This window comes from Budorcas taxicolor, chromosome 11 (assembly GCF_023091745.1).
Source record: "Budorcas taxicolor isolate Tak-1 chromosome 11, Takin1.1, whole genome shotgun sequence".
NCBI lineage: Eukaryota > Metazoa > Chordata > Mammalia > Artiodactyla > Bovidae > Budorcas > Budorcas taxicolor.
In genome coordinates, this window is record NC_068920.1 from 43,429,742 (window position 1) to 43,448,348 (window position 18,607).

At 42.4% G+C, this 18,607-nt stretch overlaps 1 pseudogene; it reads right to left on the reverse strand.

Annotated features, from left to right (window-relative positions):
- Positions 1 to 304: 304 nt before the first annotated feature.
- LOC128055617 (40S ribosomal protein S3-like) lies at positions 305 to 11,595 on the reverse strand (annotated as a pseudogene).
- Between the last annotated feature and the right edge of the window lie 7,012 nt (positions 11,596 to 18,607).

Below are 18,607 nucleotides of genomic sequence, written 5' to 3' on the forward strand. Positions count from 1 at the left end.
TTCTGTTTGTAATTGTGTTTTCTTTTTTTAAGAGGCCCCAAATTGTATTGTATAATATAAGATTCAGGCTCCATGAAACCTGGAGGCAACTCTACTTTATTTTTCCCCACACCATGCAGCTTGTGAGATCTTAGTTCCTCCACCACGGACTGAATCTGACCCTGGGCAGTGAAAGTAGAGTCCTAACGACTGGGCAGACAGGGAATTCCCCAACCCTACTTTTTAAAAAAAGAAAAAAGATTTTATTATAGAGCAACATCCAGACTCCAGATCCAGCTGCCAAAGAGACCATGTTATGACCGTGTTATGCTGCAGGTACTTGTGGGCACAGCAGGCATCCATGGCTTCCCTCCCTTCTCTTTGGAGTGGGGATGGTAATGGTGGGCAGGGGTTCTTAAGGGTCCCTCTTACCACTTGGGTCTCAAGGCAGCATGATCTTCACTTTGATGCCCAGCACACCCTGTCTGGGCAGCATATGGCGCCAGCTGGTGTCTGCGTAGGAGTTAACAGGGTCTCCACTGTGGATCATCAGTCCATCCATAACTTCATGGATTTAACCCTCTGTCCTCAGTTTCCCAGGCACTACAACCTAGCAGCCTTGGCCCCACTCTTCATGATGACCCATAGCACACTCCAGCAAGCCCTCCTAGAAGTGTGTGCTGCAGACTCTGCTGGGGCAATGGCTCACGGAGCTCTCCTGTCTGCCTTTTCCCCATAAAGTTCTACATGGCCCTCAGGGAAGCAAAACCTCTTCTGAAGCACAGCAGTTAATTCCTAAATCCACTGGCCTTTCTCACCAATAACATTCTGTGTCCAGGGGACCAAGATAATGATTTCTGTCCTGGTTGGTTGAAGTCGGACTTCACCAGAGGTGTCATCTTTGGCCAGTACCCAAGTGAGAGGCTTGTTCAGTTCAGCCTTGAAGATGCCATCAGAGACCTCTTGGACACTGGCACCGCCATCTTGCCACCTGGTGCCATCTTAAGGAATAGGCCAGTGCTGCTGTTAAATGACCTAAGGAGTATGATGTGAGGAAATTGGTCCCATTGCCATTGCAAATGGAACACAAACACGCAAAGAACTTTTAGAACTGGGGTGGTCTAGAGCATCATTCTCTCCTGGGATAAGCCTCTGTGAACTTGGTAACAGCCGCTGAGGAGCTGTGAATAATATTTCAGACTTCTTCACTTGTTTTCTCATCAACTGGTCGATCTAGAGGGACCCAAGTGTGACGGAGAAAAAATGACCCAATAAATGTAATACGGCTTCAGCAGCTTCAGAATTCCAGTTTCCTGCCACCCTCAATGGCACTCAAGAATTGAGCAGCAAAGTAGGCTTTGTGACTGCATTGGAGAATTTTGGTTCCAACCCCTTCAGAGCGGGTGTCCTGAAATGATCATGGAAATAGGATCTTATACTACATTTGGGGCCACGTTTCACACTGTTCCTTAGTAAAATATCCCTGCTCTTCTTCTGTGAAAGAGAACTTTGGAACTTTTTTCTGTGAACCGCACTCCACTTTTCCCTGAGTGCAAGCTTGGTGCCTTCTTCCTGGAATTGCCTTTGGATAATCTATCTAGTGCTGAGTGAAATCGTCTTCCCTCAACCTGAGCACGTAAGATATGACTGTTCTCGAAGCTTTTAGGAGTTTAGACCCTGACTCCTCTAACCATGTGATCTTGGGTAAGTGATAATTTTTCGGAGCAGAGAGTCCCCAAATAATAATTCATTTTCCACACTCATATGTGTTAATTTTATAATTAAAATATTTTATGATGTCTATAACAATTCCTACTGATGGCCGGAGTTGGCATGAAACTTAACTAAGATAATATATGTAAATATCTTTCATAAGCTAAAAATGCTGTACAAACATAAGGTACCGGCACAGACAATGTTTCAAATATTTAATGACCGGTAGGTGCTGGCCTTGACCAATCAGAATAGTCTTCAATCACAGCACTGGAGCTCAGTCCGGTAGGCTTCCTAATGGGCCAAATATTAACTCTTTAGTCACTAAATTAAAGGAAGGTTTGCTGTTTCCTGAAGGAGACGCTGAGGTAATAGCAGTCTAATGGAAGGCGATTCAGGGAGGTAGCAACTATATTCTTTGTCAGATTCTTTTCCCTTATAGGTTTACAGGATACTCAATATAGTTCCCTGTGCTATCGAGTAGGTCCTTGTCGGTTACCTATTTTATGTATAGTAGTGTATGTATGTTAATGCCAACCTCCTAATTCATCCCTCCTCCCTTTCCTTTTGGTAGCCATAAATTTGTTTTCTATGTCTGTGAGTCTCTTTCTGTTTTATAAATATGTTCATGTCTATCTTTTTTTGTTAAGATACCACATATAAGCAATACCATGTGATATTTGTCCTTCTCTGCCTTTCTTAGTTCACTTATTATGAGAATCTCTAGGTTCATCCTTGTTGCTGCAAATGACCTTATTTCATTCTTTCTTATGACTGAGTATTCCACATCTTCTTTATTCATTAATTTGTCAATGGTTATCTAGGTGTTTCTGTGTCTTGGCTATTGTAAATAATGCTGCAATGAACATTGGGATGCACGCATCTTATAAAATATTTTTGAACAAAAATGAAGCACAACACATAAAATTTTGTGGGATGAAGTTAAATCAGTTCTTAAGGGGAAATTTATAACCTTATAAATTAGCTTATATTAGAAAAGAAGAAAGGTCTTAAATCAACAGACCAAGCATCCATCTTAAGAAACCAAGAAAAGCAAAGTAAGCCAAATGAAGGTGGAAGGAAGGAAATAATAAGGAGAGGAAAAAAAGCCACTTAAAACTGAAAAATGATAAAGAAAATCAGTAAAATCAAAAGCTGGTTCTTTGAAAAGATCAATGAAATAAAAGTACCCATTTCCTTCTTCAGAAAAAAGTACTATTAATAACAATTAAAAATAGAAAAGACACAAATTACCGATGTCATTAAAGACCTCAGAGATGTTAAAAAAAAAAAGTACTCTAAACAACCCTATGCACATAAATTCAATTGCTTAGATGAAATGGACCAATTCCTTAAAAGCCACAAAATTCCAAAACTCACCCAAAGAAGAAATAGGTAACATATGTATTAAAGAAATAGAATCCACAGGTGAAAACCTTAAAAACAAACAAACTTCCAGGCCCAATGGCTTCACTGGTAAATTCTATCAAACTTTAAAAAAACAAATAGCACTATTTCTATACAATCTCTTCCAGCAAACAGAAGGGAAGGGAAAGGAACACTTCCCAACCCATTTTATGAGGCTAGAATTGCCTTGATACCAAAAAAAAACTAGACAAAACAGTACAAGGAGAGAAAATTATAGACCACTATCCCTCATGAACAGTACACAAAAATCTTTAAAAACAGCAACAACAACAACAAAAAAAACAACTAGAAGATCAAATCTAGCAATATATAAAAAGACTACTACTCCATGACCAAGTGGGATTTAGCCTAGACATGCATGACTGGCTCCAAATATAAAAATCAATCAGTGTAATTCACCATATTAAAAAACTAAAGAGGAAACATGACTCTAGTATATCCAACAATGCAGAAAAAGCATTTGAAGTCATCCAGCATCCATTCATGATAAAAACTCTCAGCGATATAGAAATAGAAGGAAATTTCCTTAATTTGATAAAGGCCTTCTACAAAATACCTACAGTTAATGTAACGTTTAATGGTGAAATACTGAATGCTGTCCCCTAATATCAGGAACAAAGCAAAGATGTCCTCTCATCACTCCTATTCAATGTAATACAGGAAGTCCTAGTCAGCGCAATACATCAGGGAAAGAAAGTAGCAATAAAAGGCATACAAAAGCATATGAAAGAAAATATGGCCTTTCCGGCAGTGACAACCTCCCCATGAGAACGTGACTTTCGCAAAGGATCACCTTCAGCCTCTCCAGCAGTGGAGAAGAAGAAACACAAAAAGAAGCGCCTGGTGCAGAGCCCCGATTTTGTATTTAATGGATGTAAAATGCCCAGGATGCTATAACATCACCGCTATCTTTAGCCATACACAAATCAGAGTTTGGCTGCTCTATTGTCCTCTGCCAGCCTATAGGATGAAAAGCAAGGTTTACAGAAGGATGCTTCTTCAGATGGAAGCAGCACTTAAAATACCCTGTATCAGGATGAATGGGAAACCATCCCAATAACCACATTTTGGATACAGAAAAAATAAAGAATATTGTGTATTTGTAGATGACATGATTTTCTACACAGACAATCCCAAGTAATTTACTAAAAACTCTTAGATTAACAAATGAAGGGACTCCCCTGGTGGTCCAGTGGCTAAGACTCTGAGCTCTCAATGCTGAGGCCCTTGGTTTGATCCCTGGTGGGGGAACTAGATCCCACATGCCACAAAAGACCCTGTGCAGCCAAATAAATAAAAATAAATATTTTTTTTTAAATGAAGTAAGCACAACTATAAGAGATAAGGCTAATTCACAAAATGATTATATTTCTATATGCTTAAACAATTCAGAAATCAAAATTCAAAACATATTTCATTTAAAAATTTTAAAAGAGAAATACTTAAATATAAATTTAACAAAACTTGTTCAGGATCTGAATGCTGACAACTATAAACACTAAAGAAAGATATCAAAGGACATAAATAAATGGAGAAACATACTGGATTCATGGATTGGAAGATCGAATTTAGTTGAACATGCCAATTTTCTCCAAAAAAATCAATAGATTTAATACAATTCCAATCAAAAGTCTAATCAAAAGTAAGATTTCTGCAGATATAGACAAGCTGGTTCTTACATTTATTTGGAAAGGGGAAGGGAGCAGAATAGCCAACACAATTTTGAAAAAGAAGGATCAAGTGGGAGAAATCAGTCTACTCAGTTTTAAAACTTACTATAAAGGAAGAATAATCAAGATACTGTGGTGCTGGTGGAGGGATAGAGGCAGAGACCAATCGATCAGTCTATATCAAACAACTGAGTCAGAAAATGTCAATTATTGACAAAGGTAAAAAAGCAATGAAATGGTTAAAAGGTAGCCTATTCAACATATGATGTTGGAATAACTGAACATCCAAATGCAAAAGTATGTCACAAAAATCTAAAGACAAAAAAAGCTTGACCTCACTCTCACACTTCATTGAAAAAGAGATCATAGATGTAAAGTGTAAAACTATAAAACTTTCACAAGAAAATAGAGTAGAAACTGTTCATGACTTGGGATCAGGGAGCTTTCTTAGACTTGATATCAAAAGCACAACCCAGAAAAGAAAAAAATGGACAAATTGGACTTTATTAAAATGAAAACCTTTTGCTTTGTGAAAGACATCAACAGAATGGAAAGCTATAGATGTGGGGGAAAATATTTTCAAATCATATACCCAACAAAGGACTTGTATCTAGAAAAATTCTCAAAACTCAATAGTAGGAAAGCAAACAACCCAATTAAAAATGAGGAGAACATCTTGTTACAGTTTAATTCTTATAATCCTTAAAACAAAAGTTGTTGTTTAGTTGCTAAGTCATGTCTGATTCTCTGTTGCTGCATACCTATCACTTATTTATGCATCTATTTTTGGCTGTTCTGGATCTTCATTGCTGTGTGCCAGCTTTGTCTAGTTGTAGTGAGCTGGGGCTACTCTCCAGTTGCGGTGCTTCAGCTGCCTGTTGTGGTGGCTTCTCTTGTTGTGGAGCATGGGCTTCAATAGTTGTGGCTTGAGGGCTCTAGAGCACAGATGAAGTAGTTATGCCACATGGGCTTAGCTGCTCGACAGCACATGGGATCTTCCTGGAACAGGGATCAAACCAGTGTTCCCTGCATTGCAAGGCAGATTCTTAACCACTGCACCACCAGGAAAGCCCCCAAAGATACCTATCTTGGTAGGAAATGATGACCAATGCCTTTCGTTTGGTTTCAATGCCATTTTAAAATATAGTGTTTTCTGGATAATTTACATTACTGTAGGTGGGAACAAAACTAATTGAGATTTAAAATTAATTCTGTTTAATATTAATATTACAGGAAAAGTGTAAGTAAGCACTTTATTCACTTCAGTTTGATTTAAGTGATCAGCTCTTTTAGAAAACTTTCCTTGCCCCTTAAATATGAATTCCATATTCCTTCCACTGTGCTTTGCCCAGTTCCTGTGCATATCTTTATCACAGTACCTTTCTTATTTTACAGTATTAACCTGTCTCCTGAGGGTAGCTTTCACTTTATTTCCAAGCCCTAGCATAGTAACTGGCAGGTAGTAACCACTCAGTGTGTTTGTTGAATAATTAAAGACTTGTAAAGAAAAAGCAAAATTATTGATGAAATAATTAAATGGCAACAACCAAAAATTCTGATAATATTACCATGCTTTTAGAATGGTCCCTGATGCATAGTAAGTCCTCAATACATGTTCATTTATTCAAAAAATATTAGTTAGAAAACTACAATGCATGAAGCACTGTTACAGTTGATGGGTAAATCACATGCATTTTAGATCATAAATTAAAGGAAAAACAGCACAGACCAAAATCCCTACCCTAATGGGATTTACATTTCAATAGGAGAGACAAACAAGTAAAATAAATAGATGAAATATGTAGTTTGTTAGATGGCAAAAAAAGGCAAAAGACAAATATCTTTGTACTTTACCTTAGAGGAAATAGGCACGTGAAAAGATGTCAATATGATCAGCCATTAGGAAAATGCAAATTAAAGCCATATTGAGATACTATTGGGTTTCCCGAACCTGCCCGCGATACAGGAGACCTGGGTTTGATCCCTAGGCTGGCAAGATCCCCTGGAGAAGGGAAAGGCTGCCTACTCCAGTATTCTGGCCTGGAGAACTCCATGGACTGTATAGTCCATGGGGTTGCCAAGAGTCAGACATGAGTGAGTGCCTTTCACTTTCACTTTTCACTGAGATCTTATTATATAGCTCTTAGGATGAAAAAAACATCAGTAGCGACAAAAGTCTGGCAGTATCTACTAATGGCAAGGCTGTGGAGCAACTGGAACTCTCATTTATTGCTCGGAATATAAAATGATTCTCAGGAATACAATTTGCCTGTGAAACACATACTTATCATGTGATATGGTATGATACCACTCTTTAGTATGTACCTTAGAGAAATGAATTCTATGTCCACCCCAAAACCTGCACATGAATGTTTATATCTGCTTTATTCTAATCATCCCCAAACCGTGAAGGCAACCCCCAAAATCCTCCAATGGGGGAATAAAGTGAGTATATTCATATTCTTTAGCATTAAGATACTATTTAGCAATAAATATTGCTAGTAGAGTATGAATACAACTGAGCAATGAAAAGGAATGAACTATTATTATTATATGTAGTAATATGAATGAGTCTTAAAGACATTACTGCTACTGCTAAGTCGCATCAGTCGTGTCCAACTCTGTGCGACCCCATAGACGGCAGCCCACCAGGCTCCCCTGTCCCTGGGATTCTCCAGGCAAGAACACTGGAGTGGCTTGCCATTTCCTTCTCCAATGCATGAAAGTGAAAAGTGAAAGTGAAGTCGCTCAGTTGTGTCCGACTCTTATCGACCTCATGGACTGTAGCCTACCGGGCTCCTCCATCCATAGGATTTCCCAGGCAAGAGTACTGGAGTTGGGTGCCATTGCCTTCTCCACTTAAAGACATTATGTGGAGTCAAAGAAGCCAGTCTCAAAAGACTCTATATGTTTTGACTCCATTTCTATGACATTTAGGGAAAAGGCCAAGTGAAGGAGTCATGGAGAATAGACAACTACTTTCCAGGGGTTATAATGAGCGGACAGTGGAACTCTAAAGGGGTTTTTTAGTGCAAAGGGGATAGAACCATCTTTATCTTGATTGTGATGATGTTTACACATAGAATACATACACTCATCAATTATACTTACTAGATGTTGATTTTAAAAAAGAAAGAAAAGCCTGTTCCTAGGTAGGACCTCTGACTTCATCTGAAAGAGACAGTTTGCCAAAATTCTGTGCTTCTCAACTCAATTCCAAAGGAGAAAATAAATATTAAGTCAATAAATAGATTAAAAAAAACAATAGCAGCAAGAAAAAAAAAACACCCAAACCACACCTTCTATATGCAGGTTCAGCAACTCAAAGTCAGAGTTAATTTACTAGGTAATTATCCTACTTATTGTTGGATTAAAACTCAACATTCAAAAACCTAAAATCATGGCATCCGGTCCCATCACTTCATGGCAAATAGGTGGGGAAACAGTGACAGACTTTATTTTCTTGGGCTCCAAAATCACTGCAGATGGTGACTGCAGCCAAGAAATTAAGATTCTTGCTCCTTGGAAGAAAAGCTATGACCAACCTAGACAGCATATTAAAAAGCAGAGACATTACTTTGCCAACAAAGGTCCGTCTAGTCGAAGCTATGGTTTTTCCAGTAGTCACGTATGGATGTGAGTTGGACTGTAAAGAAAGCTGAGCACTGAAGAACTGATGCTTTTGAATTGTTGTGTTGGAGAAGACTCTTAAGAGTACCTTGGACTGCAAGGATATCCAACCAGTCCATCCTAAAGGAAATCAGTCCTGAATATTCACTGGAAGGACTGATGTTGAAGCTGAAGCTCCAATATTTTGGCCACCTGATGCGAAGAGCTGACTCATTGGAAAAGACCCTGATGCTGGGAAAGATTGAAGGCAGGAGGAGAAGGGGATGACAGAAGATGAGGTGGTTGGATGGCATCACTGACTTGATGGACATGGGTTTGAGCAAGCTCCAGGAGTTGGTGATGGACAGGGAAGCCTAGTGTGTTGCAGTCCATGGGGTCACAAAGAGTCGGACACCACTGAGCAACTGAACTGAATTGAATTATCCTACACAACCATACAATCATGCTTCAGGTTATTAGAGCAACGGGTTGAACTGAAAAAACTAGATAGGGGTGCTTTCTGATGTGAAATTGTTACCATCCAGAGGTTTACTGTGTTGTTTTTCTTCTTTGACTTAATTTCATTTTCTATTTCAGGCTGGATTTATTGATAAGCACTCTGAGGCTATTTTTGTTAAAAAAAAAAAGTGTGTATTAAGAGTTCACTGCTGCTGCTGCTAAGTCACTTCAGTCGTGTCCGACTCTGTGTGACCCCACGGACTGCAGCCTACCAGGCTCCTCCACCCATGGGATTTTCCAGGCAAGAGTACTGGAGTGGGTTGCCATTGCCTTCCCCGTAAGAGTTCACAGTGGGTTACGAATGATGTTTTATTCTTGCCTCCTATTGTTTTTTTTTTTTTTTAATTCTGTAATGAACATGTATTACTTTATAAACTAATAACCTAAATAAATTATAAGAACCGAAGTCAACTGCTAACTGGAGTATCTCACACATAGAAACATTTCTGGACCATATTTTAATTTATAGGCAAGAATGGGCTTAGTTACTCTAGGTATGATATCTAGTGGTTGTAAAATGCGTGCTTCTAAAAGGGTTTCAGAGTTCCCTTAAAAGGTTGTGTAGACAATTTGGCAGTTCCTCAAAAAGTTAAACAGAATTACCATATGACCCAGCAATTCCACTCCTATGTGTATACCCAAAAGAACTGAAAATAGGTGTTCAAATAAGTAGGGCTTCCCTGGTAGCTCAGCTGGTAAAGAATCCGCCTGCAGTGTAAGAGACCCCGGTTCAATTCCTGGGTTGGGAAGATCCCCTGGAGAAGGGATAGGCTACCCACTTCAGTATTCCTGGACATCCCTTGTGGCTCAGCTGGTAAAGAATCCACCTGCAATGGGGGAGGCCTGGATTCAAATGAATACATATACACTCACATTCACCACAGCGTTGTTTACAATTCCCAAAAGCTGGAAACAACTCACATGTCATCAACTGATGAACTGATTAAAAAATATTAATACCCACATAAGGGGATATCACCCAGCCATAAGAAAGAATGAAGTATTGACACATGCTACATCATGAATTCACCTTGAAAACACTGCTATGTGAAAGCAGCTGAACAGAAAAGGTCACGTTTTGTATGATTCCATTTATATGAAATATCCAAAATCGGTAAACCTAAAGACAGAAGGCAGGTAAGTGGTTGCAAGGCCCTAGAGCAAAGGAAGGATGGGGAATGACTGCTTAAGGTGTATTGTTTCCCTCTGGGGTGATAAAAATGTTTGGAACTAGATAGATGTCATGATAATACAACTCTGTGAATGCATTACGTGTCACTGAATTATGTTCTTTAAAATGTTTAATTCTGTGTTCTGTGACTCTTACCTCAATTTTTAAAAAAGAGATGAAGTGTGTCCCTGTAGTCTTATTTACATTTGCAGCAAAAATCTTTGTTTTTCAAGGAAATTATAAAGGATAAATTTAGTTTAGCCCATATCTGAATAGTTAAGAACTCTGAGTGGCATGAGAATTAATCAGTGATACGCACTTTTTTGAAAGTGATCTGAATAGTCTAAAAATGTTCAGAGGAATTGAGTAGTGGGAATGGTTACAAATCAGCATAATGAACTCCCTTTGTACAAGCTATTCATGTGTGAAAAGAATCTCTTGAACCCTAGTGGTCCTTGCAATTCTTGGGATCCAGTGCCTGTCAAAAGTACCTTTTTGTTGTGATATTGGTTTAAGCGTGAGAGAAGTAAAGGTGAGGTGTTACCTACGAAATTCGACTTTGGGGCCTGGAATGTTTCTAAAACTTCTGAAATCTTAGGCTTCTCTCTTCACTTAACGATGGTTCTTTCAAACATCTGATTTTTAAAAAAATTCTTGGACTACCTCGTTTTTCCTTTGAAAGTACATAAGACCCTCTTCACGATGTCTAGCAAATGACTATCCTTTTAAAAAAATCAACACAAAGTCATTAACTGAAACTCACTGTTTGAATTTTCCATTTCCGTGTTATTTACTCTTAACCATGATCCTGAAAATTTCAGAGAGAAGTCCTGAGCTGGCTATTTTCTGCCCTCTCCAAACTCACTCTTACTTTCTCCCAGCATATCCTATGCCCCGGCAGGCTGACCTATACGGATTTCAATAGGCTCCAGAGCCTCTGACTTCCTGTAGGGTTCAGCCAATGGGAGGCATGTGCTGGAGGTCAGAGGGCAGGGGCAGAGAGCGTTCTTTGCAGGCTGCCGGTTGATTGTGGGTGTGTTCTTCTGTGTTGTGTTCTTACAGAAGACAGTCACTAGTGTTGTGTAACCCTCTCACACATGACTTCAGCAACAGCCTTCCCTGTATTCAAGATATTTCTCTCTCTTGCCCTTTCTGACTTACGGGTTTAAGGTTCCACACTGCTTTTAGTCCTCTGGTGCCATGCTGTCTGTTGCTGGTTTCCCTCAGCCCTGCACAAGCAAAGTCGTTCAGTCGTGTCCGACTCTGTGCTACCCCAGGGACTGTAGCCTACGAGGTTCCTCCATCCATGGAATTTTCCAGGAAAGAATACTGGAGTGGGTTGCCATTTCCTTCTCCAGGGGATTTTCCTGACCCAGGGATTGAACCCGGGTCTCCAGCATTGCAAACAGAGGATTTTACCATCTGAGCCACCGGGTCCAGAGCAAAATGAAAACGCAGAACTTTTCGTTCAAAAACCACAGTGAATTTCAAGATGGCGACCACCATCGCTATCTTGATTGTACAGTGCCGGGACCTTCTAAGTGCAAGGTCTTGTGTGACTACACAAGCTGCATATACACGAAGCCCACCCTGACTCACACTATTTTAAACAGTTCTTACCCGAAATGCTCCTCTGTTACCTGTTGAAGTGTGCTGGCCAGGTTAATTTTCTAATATCAGGTCTCAAGTGTTTTCTTTCCCATTAAAAAAAAAAATTGTGACTCCGTTAGGGGTTCTGGAAAAGTAGTTGTGATCTATACTTAGATTTAAAAACTGTGCAGTTTAAAATTTTTTTTAGTAGATTTGCATCTCCAGTAGGAAATTCACTTACTTTTTCTTCCTCAACGTTATACCAAAAAAAGCCACTCATTTGCGAACCAGCGGGGCCACCACCATAACCCTTGAGTCTGACTCACTGTGGCCTGGTACCCTAGCTGAAATGTGTGACTCCCAAGCATGCCTTCCAGGCAGGTGCAGGAATTTTTAGCAGTAGTTTCAACCAATGTGTTGCTTTTGTGTGTGTGTGTGTGTGTGTGTGTGTGTGTTTTCTTTTGGTACCAGATACAGAATCTACCAAATATGCTAGCTTTTTCTCCTCTCTCTTGGAAACAAGACTTAAACTGAGAACCTTCTCATAGTCTGGAACCTATTTTCTCTCTCTGGCTAGAGACTTGACTGAGATAGCGATCTCTTAGTATTACTAAATAAACACCAGTTAGGCCTCCTGTCTTGAGTAAGGCCTGCTCTCTCAACACCTTCTTTAACAGACTTGGGGGTTAAGGTGACAGTCAACATATCATGCTATCTTATTAGTTTCAAAATGGGGGTCCCATAAGCCCTCTTGTGCCAGGACTTTTTGCTTTTGTTGCTTTGGTGGCAAACAAACATGAGTTTCAGAAATACTCTACAACTCTTGTGTTTCACTGCTTGAACTTGCCACAGGCTTTTTTGCCCTTGACCACTGAGCCTTCTTCAACAACTGTGGGAGTTACATCCATCACTCGTTTCTTTCTTTTTTTTTTTTAGCTTTTTATTTTGTAGTATAATCTACAAAGTAGATTATAATCGGGGTATAGCCGATTAAGAACGTTGTGATAGTTTCAGGTGAAGAGTGAAGGGACTCAGCCATATATATACATGTATCCATTCTCCTTCAAACTCCCTCCTGTCCAGGCTGCTAGGTAACACTGAGCAGAGTTCCCTGTGTTATACAGTAGGTCTTTGTTAGTTATCCATTTTAAATATAGCAGTATCACTCATTTCTAAAGTACACTGATGGGTTCTACACACACAGTCCGTTGATTTGGTCATGTTGCATCTCAGAGCCTTGGATAGAGCAGGAAGCAGACGTGGGATTTCTGTGTTTTTCTCCCCATTTCTCCACGCCCCCAGTTTTCCCAGTTTTTATTCTTTTAAAAAAAATTTTGGCCATGCATTCTGCATGTGGGATCTTAGCTCCCAATAAGGGATCAAACCCAAGCCTCATGCATTGGAGCATAGAGCCCTAACCATTGAACCGCCAGGGAAGTCTCAGTTTTTAAGAAACTCTCCTGAACAGTCACCTTTAATATAAAGTATTATACAGAAAAGTTCACTTCTTTGAAGATTTACCAAATATATTGTCTCATCTTTTCTCTGAAATGCAAATTTTCTCTCAAGAACAAACTTTCATTTCAAAAGGGGGTCATATAAAAAAAAATCCAACTGTTTAAATCCAGAGCACAGAAAAATTACTCCTAGAACAATACACAGAATGTTCATTGGGCCTAAAACATTTCATTTGTTTGTGAATCGGCTACATTTCCATTCATTTGGGGTCTGTTCTTGAGCTAGGCAAATAACCAGTGTGGCCACAGAAATGAGCCTTCTCTTGTGAAAGCCTTGTAAACAACAGAATTGCTTAGACTTTCAGTCTGGATGGCTGGAAGGCCCTGAGAGGTCTTATACCCAAACTACAAATGAGGAAACTCAGAACAACATTTCTGGACTGGGTGACAGAACTGATGCACAGAGTTGAGAATTTTGCCTAAGGTATCAGATTCCTAATCCAGGAAGTTTTGAAGTGGCTCTATGGAGACACACAGTTTGGGGGAAAATTGGCCCCCCATTTTAATGTGCCTGCTCCTCCATCACGCATTCCTGCCGCTTTCTTTCCTGTACATTGTTCTCTGTGTGGTTAAGTGGGGGAGGGTGCTTAACAATTACCTGTCTACTTTGCTCTCTGTGATGTTCATTTCTGCCCCTTCCCTGGTTTACCTGCCAGACACAGGAGTTGCTCCAAATGTCTTATAGTAACAAAATTGCCATCTTTACCTATCTCCTATAAGCCAGTACTGTATTATCTCAACATTTAAAAAAAGTTCATAGTTACTGATAACCTTTCATAGTAATTAAATAAGCTTATTTTAAATTTCAGTGCTTTAAAATAGTTATTTTATTTTTAAATTTATTTCAGACTTATTTGAAACATTCAGCAGAAGTAGGATAAACAGTATTATAGACAGTTCCACCAACTATCCAAACTTTGTTAATCTAATTGTATTTATTTTTTGGGTTTGGAAGAGAGGACTGGAGTATTTGAAAATAAATCCAAAACAACTTTCATCCTAAATTCTTCGTTATGCATGAAAACATAAGAACTCAAGAAAAAACATAACCACAGTACCATCATCAAGTCTACAAAATTAATAATTTCTTGACATCTATATCAAGTCGACATTTTCTTTTCATGATTGTCTCAACAATGTCTTTTAAACAATTGGCTTATTCTAATCAGAGCCACACAAGATCTAAACATTTCATTTGGTTTACTATGCCTTTTAAAAGTCATTATTCACAGGCATTTGACTTTCACTTCATTTGACCAAGGAAGAATCGTATGATCCCAGTTCATAGGTGGGTGAACTGGGGCTCAGAAAGGTCAAGGAATCTTTCCAGGTTCTCATTGCTTGGGGCATGACCCAGAATTTGAATTAAGATCTGCCTAAGGCTTCCCTGGTGGCTCAGGTGGTAAAGAATCCACCTGCAACGCAGGAGACCTGGGTTCAATCTCTGGGTGGGAAAGATCCCCTGGAGAAGGAAATGGCAACCCACTCCAGTATCCTTGCCCAGAGAATTCCATGGACAGAGGAGCCTGGTAGAGTATAGTCCATGGGGTCGGAAAGAGTCAGACACGACTGTGCGACTAATCACAATTTAAGTCCCCAAACTCTTTTTCACTCTTTCCCCTTCAGGCTACCAGGGTTTTTCCTGCATTGCAGAGAGGCAAAAGGCCTAGTGGTTAAGGGAGTGTTTGGGTTCAGGTTGGCCTGGATGCAAACTGGAGCAAGTTACATAATCTCTCTGATCCTCCACTTCTGTGTGCATCTGTAAAATAAGGTTAATGATGATGGTTTGGGGCTGATAAAATAGGAGAAAGCACATACAGAATTTAGCATAGTGCTAGGCACGTAGAAAGTACTCAGTAAACCTTAGCTATTATTTCTAGTGTAGAGGAGGAGAAAGAATCACAAGCAAAAGTTTTCTGCTTTTGTCAGTAGCCCAGGAGTGGTGGTTCATCACTGTTACCACAACCTGTTTAGGACTGAGTCTGAAGGGGTAGGGAGGTTGGGAGTAGGGAGTTGATTCTGCCTGAATTGGAGAAGAAAGCCCTGGACATAAAAATTTAAATAGGCATCCAAAGAGTTCTCCAGAGACCTCAGCTGGAAAACAGTTGAACATGTCTTCTGACCTTCCACAGAGGGAAGACTGGTAGGGAGTAGAGATGGAAGGAGGGAGACGTCTCAATGTTTATTCGAATTTGGAACCATTATAAATGCATCAAACAAATTCCAAGAAAATGAATTTCATTGAAAAAAACAACCCTCTCTTATCATGGGGTAAATGCCGAGAATGGGAAAACTAAGATCTAATGACAATAATAATAGTAACAATAATAATAATAATGAAAGTGAAAGTGTTAGTGGCTCAGTGGTGACCAACTCTTTGCAACCCCATGGATGGGGCCCACCAGGCTCTTCCGTCTATGGGATTCTCCACGCAAGAATACTGGAGTGGGTTGCCATTTCTGTCTCCAGGGGATCTTCCCAACCCACGGATCAAACCTCCATCTCCTGTGTCTGCTGCATTGGCAGGCGGATTCTTTACTGTTTGAGCCACCAGTGAAGCCCTGAAACAGAACCAATGCCTGGAGGTGGCAGGGATCAAACCCGGGGCCTCATACATGCAAAGCATGTGCTCTGTGAGCTACACCCCCCTCCTGTCCCCTTACATTTTTTGCAGCCCTGGGAGGGCTTCTGTCATCTCAGGCAGGTTTCGCACCAGGATGGGACTATTTCAGCCTGACACTGATTTCAAAGATCCCAGGTAATATTTTAACCTTAGTCACCTTCCCTCTGACACTCATTCTAAGAGTCCAGAACCAGTGCTCCCAGACTTGGGGTTGTTGAGGGCTGAATCTGTTGGCTAACTAAATCCTTTGTAATGTGTATTGTCTGTGCATTTATAGGTGCTGTCAGAGTTTACTAGGGCCTAGGCAGTTTTTGATGGTAAGACTCTGAGGCCCTGATTTTCTAGAGTCCTTGGGAAAGGAGGGTAAAAAACCCCACTCACAAGTAACCAAGAACTTGCCTAGACTCTGTTCTAAGGCCTTTACATGTACGAACTCATTAAAATTTCACAAAATACTACACTGCGGGTACCATTATTCTGATTTTACAGGCAAAAAACTGAACCAAGTGGGGTTAAGTAACTTGCCTAATAAGGTCAGAGCCTGCCCGGCTAACTACCGGGCTTACTACCCCTCTGTTGGCAGTGGGCTAAGCATGTAGGGGTCCTTGGAAGGCGACACGGGCATCCTAGGCTGTGCAGCAGCAATACTTTAGGTTCCCAATCCTTCCTTTTAGCTTAGGAGCAAGAAAGACAGGGGTGTCAATTTCCTCATTGACCGCAGGCAGGTTACTTACTCCCTTCAAGTCTCAGGTTCCTTATCTGCCCCAGGGAGGAGTTTTAGATTAAAAGACCTCTCCCTGCATTACAAGTGTGGGTGTGTGCTGGGGGGTGGGAGGTGGTGGGGCTGAGGTTTCTGGGCGGTACTGCGCTGCCTTTCCTAGATCTCTTGAGGAAACAGGGTGTTTTGAGGTTTTGTCCCCGTCAACTCCCACCCAAGAGGTCCGGTCCCCAGTCAGTGATGGCGCTCAAGCTTGGCTATTCCTCCTCCACTTGGAAAAGGGCTGCTACTGCGGCCAGCTGCGGCCACAGCCCAGCTGCTGCGAGGTCGAGGGTGGGTCTTTTCTCTCTGAAGGAGTTAGAGCTGAGAATGTATCCTTTGGAAGGCTTCTTGGAGGTAGTGACATTGAGTCGAGTCTGAAGGTCTAGCAGGAGTTAGTCAGAAGAGGTGGAGGGGGAAGGGTTACCCCCGCCCCCAGCCACAGAACAAAGAAGCACTACCCGGCTTACAGTAGAGGAGGAGGAGCCGTGAAAGTGGAGGTCTGTAGGGGCGAGATCGCGCGGGGGCTTCGGAGCTTTATTCTAAGAGCAACTGGGAGGGGGTTGAAGGAATGTAGTCCGGAGTTGTAGGAAGACCCTTCTAGACACTTAGGAAGAATGGGTCGGAGGGGGGTCAGGAGGCCGTCGCAGAAAGCAATCGGGTTGCAAGATGACCTACGACTGAGGAATCAGAATCTTTCTCAAACCCCACGACACTGTGCGCTGTCCCTCGACTTTCTTTGCTTCTGTGGAAGGGCTCCCTAAAAGGGTAGGGCACCGGCCAAAGGCTCATAGAGCGAAAAGAGCGCAGAGCCCCCTCTTCTTTCGGGGGCTCTCTGGTCCAGGTGCCCCAGAATTGATAGGGTTATGCGGGAGAACTCAACACTGCTGAAGATGGAGAACCGTTACCCCTCAAAATACACAAAACCTCGGCCGCTTTTGGCAGCAGCCTTCTCTGCCCATGACCTCATGCTTTAAGCTCCCATATAGCCTTCCCCCGCCCTGTCCACACCCGGCGCCCGAGTGGGGGTGGGGGTGGGGGACAGTGGCGAAGGGCCGGGGAGCGGGAGCACCTTATTTGTGCTGCCCGAAGATTTGGGGGAACGGGCGCAACGATTTTCCCATAGTGAAAAACGCATGGCTTAACTTTCTCTGGAGCAAAAAGCACTCGCAGTCTTGTGGGATCTCAACGAGAGCGATGCCCCCTACCCAGCTCGAGGTGGTCTGTACCACCCAACCATCTTTGGTTCACGTTCCCTTGAACCCGTGAAGCCTCCTGGAAAGGCTGGCGTCCCAGGATGGACCAAAAGGCCGGCTGCGCCTTTGAGGGACCAGGGGGCTGTCCGGCTCTCGCCCCCCTGGCGCCGCCGAGGTTTGAACCCTTGGCTCGCCTTTCAGCCCGCGCCCTGCCCCCTGCTCGCAGCTGCTCTCGGCTCGGGTGCAGCGGTTTCCCCCGCAGAGGAGGAGGAGACTGAGCGAGGAGCGGCTCCCGGCTCGGGTTTCCGCACCAATGCCGAGCAGCCCCGGGCGGCCCCCGGCGGCCGGCCCTCCTCCCCGGCACCACGTTCCACAGTCATGGCGCACGAGGAGGGGCGAGCGCGCGCCGCGGCGGCACCCGCGCCCCCTCCCCTCCTCTCCGCCGCCCGGTTCCGGCCCCTCTCCTAGGCAACCTCCCTCCCCGGCCTGCTGCGCAGCGGAGACGGAGACCCTTCCCCAGAGGGCTGCCGTTCCAGCGCCGACTGCAGCACCCCCTTCCCGCCCCCATAGGGGCGGAGGGATGGGAGCCGCGCGCTTCGCGAACCTCCAGCCCCTTCCCGGGAGCCTCAGCCCCTCTCCCAGCCCCATCGAGGCCGGGTGCAGTGGTGGGTAGGTGCAGACCGTCTCCTCGCAGCCCACCCAGACCTTGGCATCTCTGCAGCGCCGTAAAAAATAAACAGAAAACCCAAACCCCAGTCGTTAGATTGCAAAGCGCGTTACAGTAACCGGGACGGCTACGCAGGAAACAATCCTGCACTGGTCCGGGTCTCGAGCG